This window comes from Polistes dominula, unplaced genomic scaffold (assembly GCF_049000335.1).
Source record: "Polistes dominula isolate Pdom_NZ unplaced genomic scaffold, Pdom_raw_medaka contig_19, whole genome shotgun sequence".
Taxonomy (NCBI): Eukaryota; Metazoa; Arthropoda; class Insecta; order Hymenoptera; family Vespidae; genus Polistes; species Polistes dominula.
Genome location: NW_028301058.1, coordinates 3,403,792 through 3,415,867, shown reverse-complemented (window position 1 = coordinate 3,415,867; position 12,076 = coordinate 3,403,792). Strand labels below are relative to the sequence as shown.

The 12,076-nt window shown below is 30.2% G+C and overlaps 1 long non-coding RNA gene across 1 annotated transcript in view; it reads right to left on the bottom strand.

Moving 5' to 3' along the window:
• Positions 1-7,482, bottom strand: part of LOC149031496 (uncharacterized) — a 71,578-nt gene extending 64,096 nt beyond the window's left edge. Inside the window, exon 1 of the long non-coding RNA XR_016177701.1 lies at positions 7,071-7,482. This is a non-coding gene — a long non-coding RNA (uncharacterized LOC149031496). The remainder of the gene's footprint in view (positions 1-7,070) is intronic.
• Positions 7,483-12,076: the final 4,594 nt, after the last annotated feature.

Genomic DNA, 12,076 nt, shown 5'->3' with positions numbered 1-12,076 from the left:
AGAGAGAGAGAGAATGGAGGAAGAGAGGAGGAATAGAAAGGGCTGAGGGCGCGAGGACTCGCTTCGTCGACCGCAACTAAAACGCAGCCTCGACAGAGAGTTTAGTTGCCAACCGGTAATGGGATTCCTCTGTTTCCCGGAACAATGATACGCTACGTCGCGGTATGAATTACGCATAATATAGCGCTGGCTGGTCCACGATCCAAGAGTGAACCACCATCGTTTGTATGTACCTCTCTCTCTCTCTCTTTCCTTTCTCTTTCTCTTTCTCTTTGTCACTATATACACCTATATTTATTAAATATATACATAGATATATGTGTATGTTTGTGTGTATGTATGGTCTCGTCAATCTTTATATATATATGTATTTGTATGCGTTTATATTATATTTATATGTATATATGTATGTGGATATGTATATATTGGTATGCTAGGTTCAATTTGTGACATTCGTTAATTCATGAAATAACTATTATAAATTGACGATTTATAAAATACGATTTAACTAAATTATTCTATTTTTCTTCTTCTTTCTATGTGACTGAATTATTTTATTATTAATTAAATATCTAAGATTTAAAACATACCAACATATATTTATATATAAATACTTGGATTCACCGGCCACGCGTTGCTAAGGCTTTATTGTAACATGTTGATTTAACATAATTCTAAACTATTTAGTAAATTATAACAACACACAATCAGAATGGAATACATAAAATAATAATAAACGAAAAAAAAATAAGGTTATGTCATATGTAAATATAACGCCATCTATTGAATACTTAAACAACCTAGAGACCTAGATAACCTCTAAATAATAAATCTTTACATTAGCAGCAGAAAATAAAAATAATCGCGATAAAAACTATCCTATGTACTAATTGTAAGTTGAAAGAGAGAGAAATCACACAAAATAAAAAAAATTTCCTTAAGATCGGTTCAGTATCGAAATTCATTGGAAGCCAACAATGTGACACTGGATTTTTATATATAAAGAAGATTTAAATAGAAATGTAAAAGATAAAACGATTATAGTCGTACGTTAGCTGCAAGTTTAAATGAAAAAAAGAAACAGAAACTTAAAAGGAGAAAAAAAAAGAGAGAGAGAGTGAGAGAGATAGATATAAATTGTGAACATTTCTTGGAATATGAAATTTAAGCATCCTTAGATAGAAACACCCAGCCCTTTTAAAAACTCCCTTCTCTCCTTCTTTCTCTCTTCCTCTTTCTCTTTCTCTTTCTCTTTCTATCTTTTAAGAAAATGCTTCCTTTTTGCTTGGATGCAAATCGCGACGTTAAAACCAGCAGCGACAGCAACACACCACCCAGCCCGATCGACTCTACGAAAGAATATGGGACAAGGTTGAGGGTAAGGGTAAGCAGGAAGGAAGGAAGAGAGGAAGGGTGTGACGGTGTTTCCCGTGGCTAACTTTTAAAGTGGGATTTGGGAATATACCTAGCAACCTACTGTGCTTATCTCTGGCAGTTCGTGTAAATAAAATTCGAAAAGGGGAAAAGTTTTTCCTCAAGGGGAGTGAATCCGCCCTTAGAGCTCGTTACACGCCTCCTTCCAACGTTAAAGGGACTAAGATCGGGAAAATTTTGAAAGAAGTGAAGCTTCTGGTTTAGGTTAGAGTGTACCCACAACACAAGCAACCTTCTTCCTCAGAAATGAACTATAAGCTTTTATCTTACAAAGTATTCGTTAAGAATGATGATGAGTGGTTTATTTTATTTAATGCCATACCTCCAAGATACTTTTTCTTTTATTTTCTTTTTTTTAATCGTTTTTCTCATTGTCGTTGTTGGTGGAATGTAATTGTAATGATACTTCTTTTTTTGTTTTAATATTAATTGCTTCGAATTTATTTGTTTGTACCTATAACCAATATAAATAAAAATGAATATAATATAAATTATTTAAATAATCTTCTAAATAAATAAATAATAAATATTTTGTAGAAGAAAAATATAATTATTAATTAATAGGAATGTTGGTAAATGATCGTTAAGAAAATGTGAAAACATATTATACATAAATAATAATGGAAAGGTTAGTTTCCTTGAATCTGCAAAGGTAGAATTGTATATATATATTTCTTCTCATGTAAATGTAGTATGCAAGAGCTAAACTAAGGGAGAAACCGCGTAGTTCGCACATTTTGCTTAAGCGAATAGTCCTTGTGTAAGTTTGGTATATCGTGTGCTTCTATGTTCTCTCTCTCTATCTTTCTCTGTCTCTCAGTTTCTCTTCACATAGTCTCTGGAATATATACCCGAGACTTATAAGATATTTGTGTTGTTCGTAGACGATTCGCAAACTTGATATAATGACCGAGGGTAACGAAAAATAGGAGTAATTTAACGACGAACGAGATGAAAGTTTATATACGTTTGTTTCGTTCAATTATTTTGCTGTACTTTTTTTTCAATGCATTTCAAAAAATTTTACTATTATTATTATTATTATTATTATTATTATTATTATATTTAACTAACTCAGCCCCGTAAAAGAATTTGCGTGTTATTTTATAATTCGTAACGTTATCAACATAATTCTTATTCGAGTAAAGTAATAGGGACCTAGGTTGTTTATATTTGCAAGTATACTACATTCACTTTTGTTTTTTAATTTTTCCTAGTTATTCGCATGTTTATTCTTAATACGAGACGTTTATAATAGCTCTATTATTACTATTGCTACTACTACTACTACTACTACTACTACTACTACTATTATTATTACTACTACTACTAATGTGAATTTACTCAAAGTATTATATTATTATGAAAAAAATGTTTGCACATAATAAAGTAAGTATTATACAGGAATAAAGAACTACTAAAAATAACACTTGTAAACTCGTTCCCACTTAAATTCTGCGACAAGAGTATTTGGCTGGGTAGACATGATCGCTAAGAGGGTCACAAAGTACAGAAAGAGTTTAGCGTGGGTTTAAAAACGACTCCTAAGTCGTTTAGTTCGCTTTTCCGACAGAAAAAAAAATACAATCACCCACACCTAACCTAAGTTGACTTTAATTCGACTTTAAATAGAAATAATTCCGAAAATCCTTAAATTTATATTCAAAGAATTTTAACGACATTTCTATTTTCTTACACAGTCGTTTTAATAAAAATCTTAAAGCATTTTCCTATATATTCAATAATAGAATAACGAACGTTTAGTTTATCGATAGACGTTCAATATTAAATTATTAATCGTTTTAGATAGTCACATCGATGTTCGTCATCTAATATCGAACATATACATATATATTTCACGATATTAATGGGTTAGTTAGCAATGAACGTCAGGTAGTAACTAAATGAAATATGTGCATTAAGAAAATAATAAAAAACGTTTCTATCTTGTATAATACGATTTATATATTTTAAAACAAAATAATAATATATTACTCATACTCATGTTGTCTTTAATAGAAATAAAAATAATTAAAATTATTAAAGTTTAATTTAAACTTTTTCTATTTGGAATAAAATTAAAATAGATAAATTCGAATTAAAAACCATCAAAATTAAAATAATAATTGACAATTTATAAAAAACAATATTTCCACGAAAGAAAAAAAAATTTAATATTTGTAATATGAAGAAGCATAAATGGGACATGTTAGGCAAAAAAGGTAAAGTATGCAATTTGAATATATCGATGGAATCGAAACACGCTCGTAGAAGAGAATATTTCTCGATCGGAAAGGTTGCTAGTAACATGCATACATATTTTTCTTCACTGGTATGAGGAGGAAACTGTTAGTAAGATCTTTGGTAGGTAAAGGCTTCCTTTATTGGCTACTTCGGTGCACCTGAGACTTTACATTGGCACGGTAAAAGGATACTTTCGCGGGTAATGGAAATACGATTTTCTATGGGTTTACATACTATGAAGGGAGTAAAAGAAATGATGGTTAAGGGTAAGTTTAGCGACATCATTTGGATCGTCGATAAAGATCTAAGGAAACTGTACGATACGATATATATTATATATATAGAACAGATACGATTTTTCTTCAAGAATTTTTCATAAAAAAAAAAAAATAAATAAATGGAATTGCATTTATGAGTGATCAGTTTTAAAAGATAAATCGATGTGATTTATATCTGTATATATATTTATTATATATCAGTAGGAAGTATTTATTCGCTTGATGGACACTTGAAATTTATTGGACAGACGATTCGAAATGATTCTCATAGCTCGCCAAGTAGGTAAGTATATCGCTCTTTGGAGATTGTTACGAGCAACTATAGCTCTAGCTATTGGAAATATCCAGTTCTTGCGTTCTTGCCAAACATACACCGTTCTTCGGACCTCTTACAATTTCCTTTTCTATCTTCTTATTTTATTCTTTCATTCTATAGTCTATCCGGTCAACAATTTAATAAATCGATGAAAATTCTTCCCCCTTCCAGTCATAAGTATTATTATTATCATTATTATTATTATCATTATTATTATTATCATTATTATTATTATTTGATAACGATAAGAAAATAATCCACGAAACTATTTTACTTCAACATTAAAATCATCAAAATGAATCTAAATAAATTAATTACAATTTTTGATTTCGTTTTATTTTTTAATAATTGTCTAATAATAAACGACAGAAAAATTTTCATCTAAACTTTTTTGCTCTGTATAATAAATCGATTTGGCATAATAATAATGAAAAAAAAAATATACGAAATTGGATTCACTTATTACTAAACGATCAGCATAATATTTTATGCATGTATAATTTTCGACTAAATACGTATATAATTTATTTATATCATCCGAGACTTCGTAAGGGTAAAAATATATTGTTTTTCACAAACACACACTCACACTTAGATTTTCTTTTTATACACATTTTTTTATCTCTCGCGTGTGTTCTGGAGCATCGACGATTACAATACACCGACATATTTACCACCGGGCGAATATCGCACGCAAACCATAATCGATATTGTCAACTTAATAATAAAAGTTAGTCGATTCGTAGTCACGCGTGGACTACTTGCTCGATATAAGATAATATTAATAATAATAATGATATTAATAATAATAATTATGTTAATACCAGAAGAAAGTGAGTTAGCACGCACGTTTGCACACACGCATGCACGCACGCACGCACGTAAGCATGCACGCACGAATGCACGTTTATGTCCACGTTTACGTTTGCGTTAACATCCCGCGAGAATATACCTCATGCATATGTCACCCGCATACATTCCCGCATACATATATACATATATACATCATGCATACATGCAGAAAACGAATAGGAGGATCTGTGACACGGAGATAAGTTCGATGGGCTGGCAATATTGACCTTTCGACCCGTTGCCGTGTAAACTCGACGAAGCGCTTATCAACCAACTCTTATCGCAAATTGCAATCCCACAAGAGTATGGGTTAACTTTATTAAATCGAACAAATTAATGTTGGCATCGTAATATTCCATAAGATGTATTTCCTAAGACGATCGAATATAATCGTACCACTGTTAAACATTTATCTCGTGATCTCATTAACATACTATATATATGTTTAATTATATTATATATGTTTAATTATTTATTATTATAATTATATTATATATAATTATATTATTATATTAATATACTATATATATATATATATGTATATATTGTATATAATATTAACGAGTTAAGTTTTCTTTTTTTTTTATTCCGAATACTCAAATAATTCGAACGAGCATTGCTGCTTCATTCAAAATAGATATTAATTAGTAATAATAATAAATTTGATAAACATACGTGTGCATTTCCATATGTAGTATAATATTGAAAAATGATAATTATATAAACGAATATATATACACACACACACATTTATATATATACATACATATGTAAATAGATACATTTATAAAACATGATGGATTTAACGATGAAAATATTTGACAAGTATAAAACGTAAATGGTATAGTTGAGGGTTAGATGGAAGAGGTGAAAGGGTATGTGGGGAAGGGGGGGGTAAGTTTATATCGTAAAAGAACGTCGATCTTGGGTGAGACATGATACGATCGTCGAACTATTGGACGTGTATGTTACGAACTCGGTTATATACGAGCTGAAATAAATTCCTTCAGCAAAGAAACACCCCCGTCACGTCGTCGTCCGTCGTTCGGACAATCGATTCGAAAGGAGGGAAGGGGAAGGGGAAAGTGAGGTGAGGGTGGGAAACGTCCAATTGCCAGCTCGCAGTCGACGAAATTGAGTAGGTATCGACAAGTATTGGCCGGACGTGTTCTCCTTTGACGAGCGGAACTCTCGCGAGATCACTCGTGAGGTACTCTGACCGATACGAAATGCCATAACCAAAGGGGAAGAGAGATCAAGAGAGTGAGGGAGAGAGAGAGAGAGAGAGAGAGAACTGGACAATTTCGATATTCATGAACAGATCAAACAATGACATTTGACTGATTGAACTTATCTTCATTATTATCAACACTTTATAAAATTATATCTGTTATTATTATATTTTTAAATATCTAATTTAATTTTTTTTTTAATATTATTAGAAAATTTGTCTTTATCATTGTTTGATCATTCGGGAATGATTATTTGTAATAATTATATTAACGCTTGGACTGTGTTATAGACGCATACATGCGTTTGATAAAAATTTGCACAGCATGTAACGTCTATCAAAGCATTTATATTTATGTATATTCATATGTGTGTTGCAATATCAATGTGAAATCATGTAATGTTCTTTAAAGATTATTATCTTGAGTCATGTTTCATTAGAAAATAATATAATGAATATAAAGAATTTAATTATTAAATATAATTTATTATTAGATTTGATTAATAATATTAATCAATTGAAAATATTCGTATCATTAATGAACTATCTTGTTTCTATAAAACATTTTGGTTAAAAGTATTAAACACTCAAAGGGTTAATTTGAACGGAAGAAAAGAACTGGGATTTAACAACCCTAAATAATATATATATATTATTTATAATAAAATTAATATTTTTATGAGGGGTGAAATGACGTTTGATTGATTGAACTTACTTATATTACTTGAATTCTTATAAAATATTATGAACACACAAAATAGGATTCTGGATTCGTATTCCTTACACTCACAATAAATATATAATTAATATATATACTAACTAAAAATATAAAAATTACTGTGTTCGTAATAAATTACGCGTCTTTACTGTCCGAACTCTTGTTCAATATTATCGGAAAATTCGACCTCATGGTAATTACGCAGTATTTATGTTTGAAACATTTCGAGGATCACACGTCACGCGATGTTTACGTTTAGAGATACACTTGAGATTATATCAAGTAAAATGATTATTTAAATCTAACGTAAAAGAAAATAATACAAGGTCTCTTTTTATATTAGTTCGATGAAAAAAGTAATACAAGCGAGCGAGAGATTTTTTCTTGTTTTTTCTTTTTTTATCCAATGAACTCGACGGCCATCATAAAATATTGTAAACAACATTTTTTTTCTTGTTACATAGTAAACTCACGTAGAAAAAATATTACGGTAGAAAATAAAATGCAATATAATAATATATATATATAATAAATCATAGTTTATTAATATAATACCGTGCTGACGAATAAAATGATTTGTAATAAAAAAAAATGGGATAAAATTAAATAAGAAACAAATAAAAAATATCGCATTTATCAACACGCGAAATATCATAATCGAAAAGAATTACAAAATTTATTAAATATATAAAATCCTATATACATATATAAAATAAAGTGTTGATTTATTTATACAAATTATAAAATACTGACGATTAAAATTTGATAGATAAAAAATTAATAAGACAAAAATTGCGAATACGTGAAACACATCATAATCGAAAGAGTTTTCTACGAGGAAGAGTGTAGCAATGAGGGTGGGATTAGGGGTTGGGGTAAAGAAAACGTAAAAGTATAGAAGAAGAAAAGTAGGAAGGGAGAGGAAGAAGGGAGGAAGAAGGAAGGAAGGAAGAAGCAATTAGATAACCCGTCTGTTTTCTCTCTGGTTTCTCCTATCTAGTACGAAGAGCTTATTCCAGCAACGAGTAAAACTTTCCTAGTGGAAGGGGGATGCGACCCTCGGTGGTTTACGGTCTGTCACCTTCGACCTCCAACCTTCCAAGAGGAAACATCGCTGCTTACTGCCCTCTCCAGTCACCTCCTCGGCCATCTTCATCCCTCCACCCCAACCTCACCTCTTTTTCACCCTCCTCTCTTTTCCACGCTTATTCCCGACGAATTGCGAGTTGCAAATGTTATATATATATATATATAATGTTATATATATATACTATGATGTAACTGCTTTTTAAAATTCTTATACTGCGAATTTTCAAACCACCCGTTTATATATTTTTTATTTTATATATATGAAAATTTATTTTATATAAATATATTATTTTATATATGTATATATAATATTATGTATAATTTAATAATTATTTTATAATAATAATCTATTTATATATATATATATATATATATATATATATATTATAAGATTTAAAATAAACAAGTAATTATAAACATTCGAACGATTATTTTAAAATAACAACTCTATGTAATTCGTGTTAGATCGATATCGTTAAATATGTTTTTACGTAGATATATGTATCTGTTTATATTGAAAATTAAATAATACCTAGATATTTACATATGTATTTTATATACGCATGCACACACACACACACGCTCATACAACACATTTTCGTGATAATATTCGCAGTAATGATCGTGGAATGTAATAAATTCCTCTAGAAAATTGTTTTCAACAACATTCTCGTTTACTTAACGTTCAGGATATATTGATGATGTTTTTCGAATAAAATTTTTATCGAACAATAACCTTTAATGTTCTCATTTTACTCATGTTATTTTTAGGTCAGAAATTTAACATTGCTATCATTAAAATATCATTAAAAAGATAAACATATGTAAAATTGTTAGAATATCGTAAATGTAATAGGATCAAATTACAATTTACATTTAAAAATATCAAATAGGAAAAAGGGAAGAAAAAAGAAAAGTATAAAATAATATTATAGTGCAAATGATTTTGCTTCTACATTGTTTCTTCTGCTTTTACATTTTCCCCCGTTCAACCCTTTACTCTACGCATAAAAATGTAACGAGTTTTAAAATGTATCCCCGGTTGTGTTCAACAAATTGTTGCTGGGATTTGATTTTTTTTTCTTTGTGTTAAATTCTTCACTCTAAAAAATGTGATAGATAAATTATTATTATTCTTTATTAGTTTACGATATATAATTTGACGATCTCGTAAGATATTTATGGCATTTAAAATATGAAAGTCGAATTTTTAATTTACCTTGAAGAAAAATTTGTAGAGATTAAAAATTTAATATTAATTTATTAATTAATATAAAAATAAAGAAGAGAGTGAAAAGAAAAAAAATCTTAACGATAAATAATTATCGATATTATTGGAAAATCATTCATTAATATTGTATAATAAAGTATCGAACCGATACAAAATGATTTGAATGAAATAAATGATTAGAGTATACTAAACGAGCTTACATAATACTGATACGATGTGGTATAATATATACGAAGACAAAATAATCCTCCCAATTAGCGTAATTATCAAGAACGTTAAAGTTAAAATGACCCTGTCATCTAAATAGCGGTTTTAAGGTTTATTTTGTTTGAATCGTCTCTTTTTACGTTGATCTCCCTTTCACATAAATTCTCTCCATTTTCCATTTCATTCCGATATTTTCAACGTTTGATTTATCATTCGTACGTAAAATGCGTGTATACGAAAAAAAAAAGAAACAAACCGAACCAAACAACCGGAGGGACTGCGTTCGATAAACAATTTTCATTCAGGTGTATCCCAATAAAAAGATCAATCGAACGATCCTGTTACGAGATATAAGAAAACTAACGACGAGTTGTCGTCCTGTAATTTTTATAAAAATAACAATAAAAAAAAATTCCTACCTAATTTAATTCTACAAGATGTCTCGAAAAGAAAAAAAAAATGGAAAAAAAGAGGAACGGTATAGAATTACCTTGGAATAAGAATAAAGTGGTACTAGAACATCATTTTTCGTTGAGAGACGTTTTCTTATATGTCAGCAAAAGAATCGATAATACGAGATATGAGAAAGAAGAAGAAGAATGAGAAAAAGAAGAAGAAAGATAGAACAGAAGAAAAACGGATATGATTGGCAGAACGTAATTGAACATAACTTGCATCTCCAGTATACTATAATCGGGTCTCTTTTATCGAATCTGATTTGCAGACTAAGCTATGTCTCTCTCTCTCCTCTTTCTCTCTTCCTCCCACACACACACACACACACACACACACACACACACACACACACACACACACAAACATACACATATACATATATACAAAATCAGTCAGATGCTTTTCTCACCCTACTCTTTGTATCGGAGGCGCGTTTTATCGGTACGGTAGTCTAATGTACGATTGTAGTAAAACGTAGGTGAGAAAGGTGGGAAAAGAGGGATAGATTTGAATATGCTTGGTTGGTTGGTTGGTTGGTTGCTTGCTTGTGTTCAACGTTTCGTCGAGAACAAATTTAACTGCAGTAGAGTTGAAGTAAAATCGATCGCTTTGTTAACGCCTCGTTGAAGCCTGTCGCAAACGCATGAGGAGGAGAACCCACCAAACGAAACTAGGTGCGTGTGTGTGCATATATACATAAACACCTATATATATACCTGCGTGTATGTGCGTGTACGAATGTACGCGTAAATGAAATAGAAAGAGAAAGAGATTACGTGAGATTAAAAAAAAGAAGAAATAATAAAAAGTAAAAAAGAAAGAAAGAAATAAAGATAGAAGATAGGAAGAATGGCATAACGGTCACGCTACAACGAATTCACTTCTATCGTCCACCAATCGGATGACAGGGTCGAAGTCCCGTCGTTAATTAAAGCTCAACGCGCGTTTTCATCGACTAATGAAGCGAGACGAACGAAGATCTCTTCTAGCAGGTGAAAGCAGAATGGGTGGGTGGAGAAGGGTAGGTTAGGGTAGGGGGAGGGAGCTTTTGCCGGCACCAAGCGTAAGCTCGTTCGCGCCTTCAACCCCCCACCCCATTACCTGGGAAACCTTGACAAAGGCTCTCGTTTGAACGCGAGCGATTTAATGGATTTCTTTCTTCCCCTCATCCCCCCTACCAATCTTTTTTCTTTTTATTCTTTTTTTTGGTTTTTTTTTTATTATTATTTCGTTCTCTTTATTTCTTTTTCTTTTTTTTTTCAAGCGATTAACAAACTAACACTGAGAAAAATTTTCGTAGATGCAACGTACCATCATCACTGCCACCTTATTTATAGTCCAACAACAACAATTTTTGTTTTCAATCGTATATTGTTTTTTTGATTATAATTCTTTTTTTTAAATAAGGTTTTTCCGTTTTTGTTTTTAGAATATTTTGATTCTTTCTTCTTTTATTTTTTTTTGCCAACACGTCGTCGTTAGATAGATATTCATATATGTTTTAAATCATATTATAGATTTATATTTGTTATCATTATTTATTTTACGTCCATGTTTGAAGGTATTAAAAAAAGAAAAAAATATTTCAAATGTAAAAACTTTTTTCAACTTGCCCGTGAAAGAATTTAGAAGAAAAAAGAAAAATCCTCTGGAAACGGGAAAGCAATATTTTATTTTATTTTGTTGTTGTTGGTGTAGTTGTTGTTTTATTGGCAAGTTTTTCAGTTTTAGAAAAAAAAAGAAAAATCGTATAGCAAACAACGTTGCCCCGTTACGGATGTATACGAGATTTTTAATTAAATCTGAATATATTCGTAGTAGATATGGAAAAATATATATATCATAAAATATGTAATATTTGAATTCTTATTATTATTTTATAACGATATCGAATTAATCATTAAAAGAAAAAAAGGAGGACAGAAAAAGATAGGACAAAATTAAAACAACGATAGACATACACGATTATTTGTTTATGAATTTGATCTATATGAATTGTTCCTATATCAATTCTATCGTA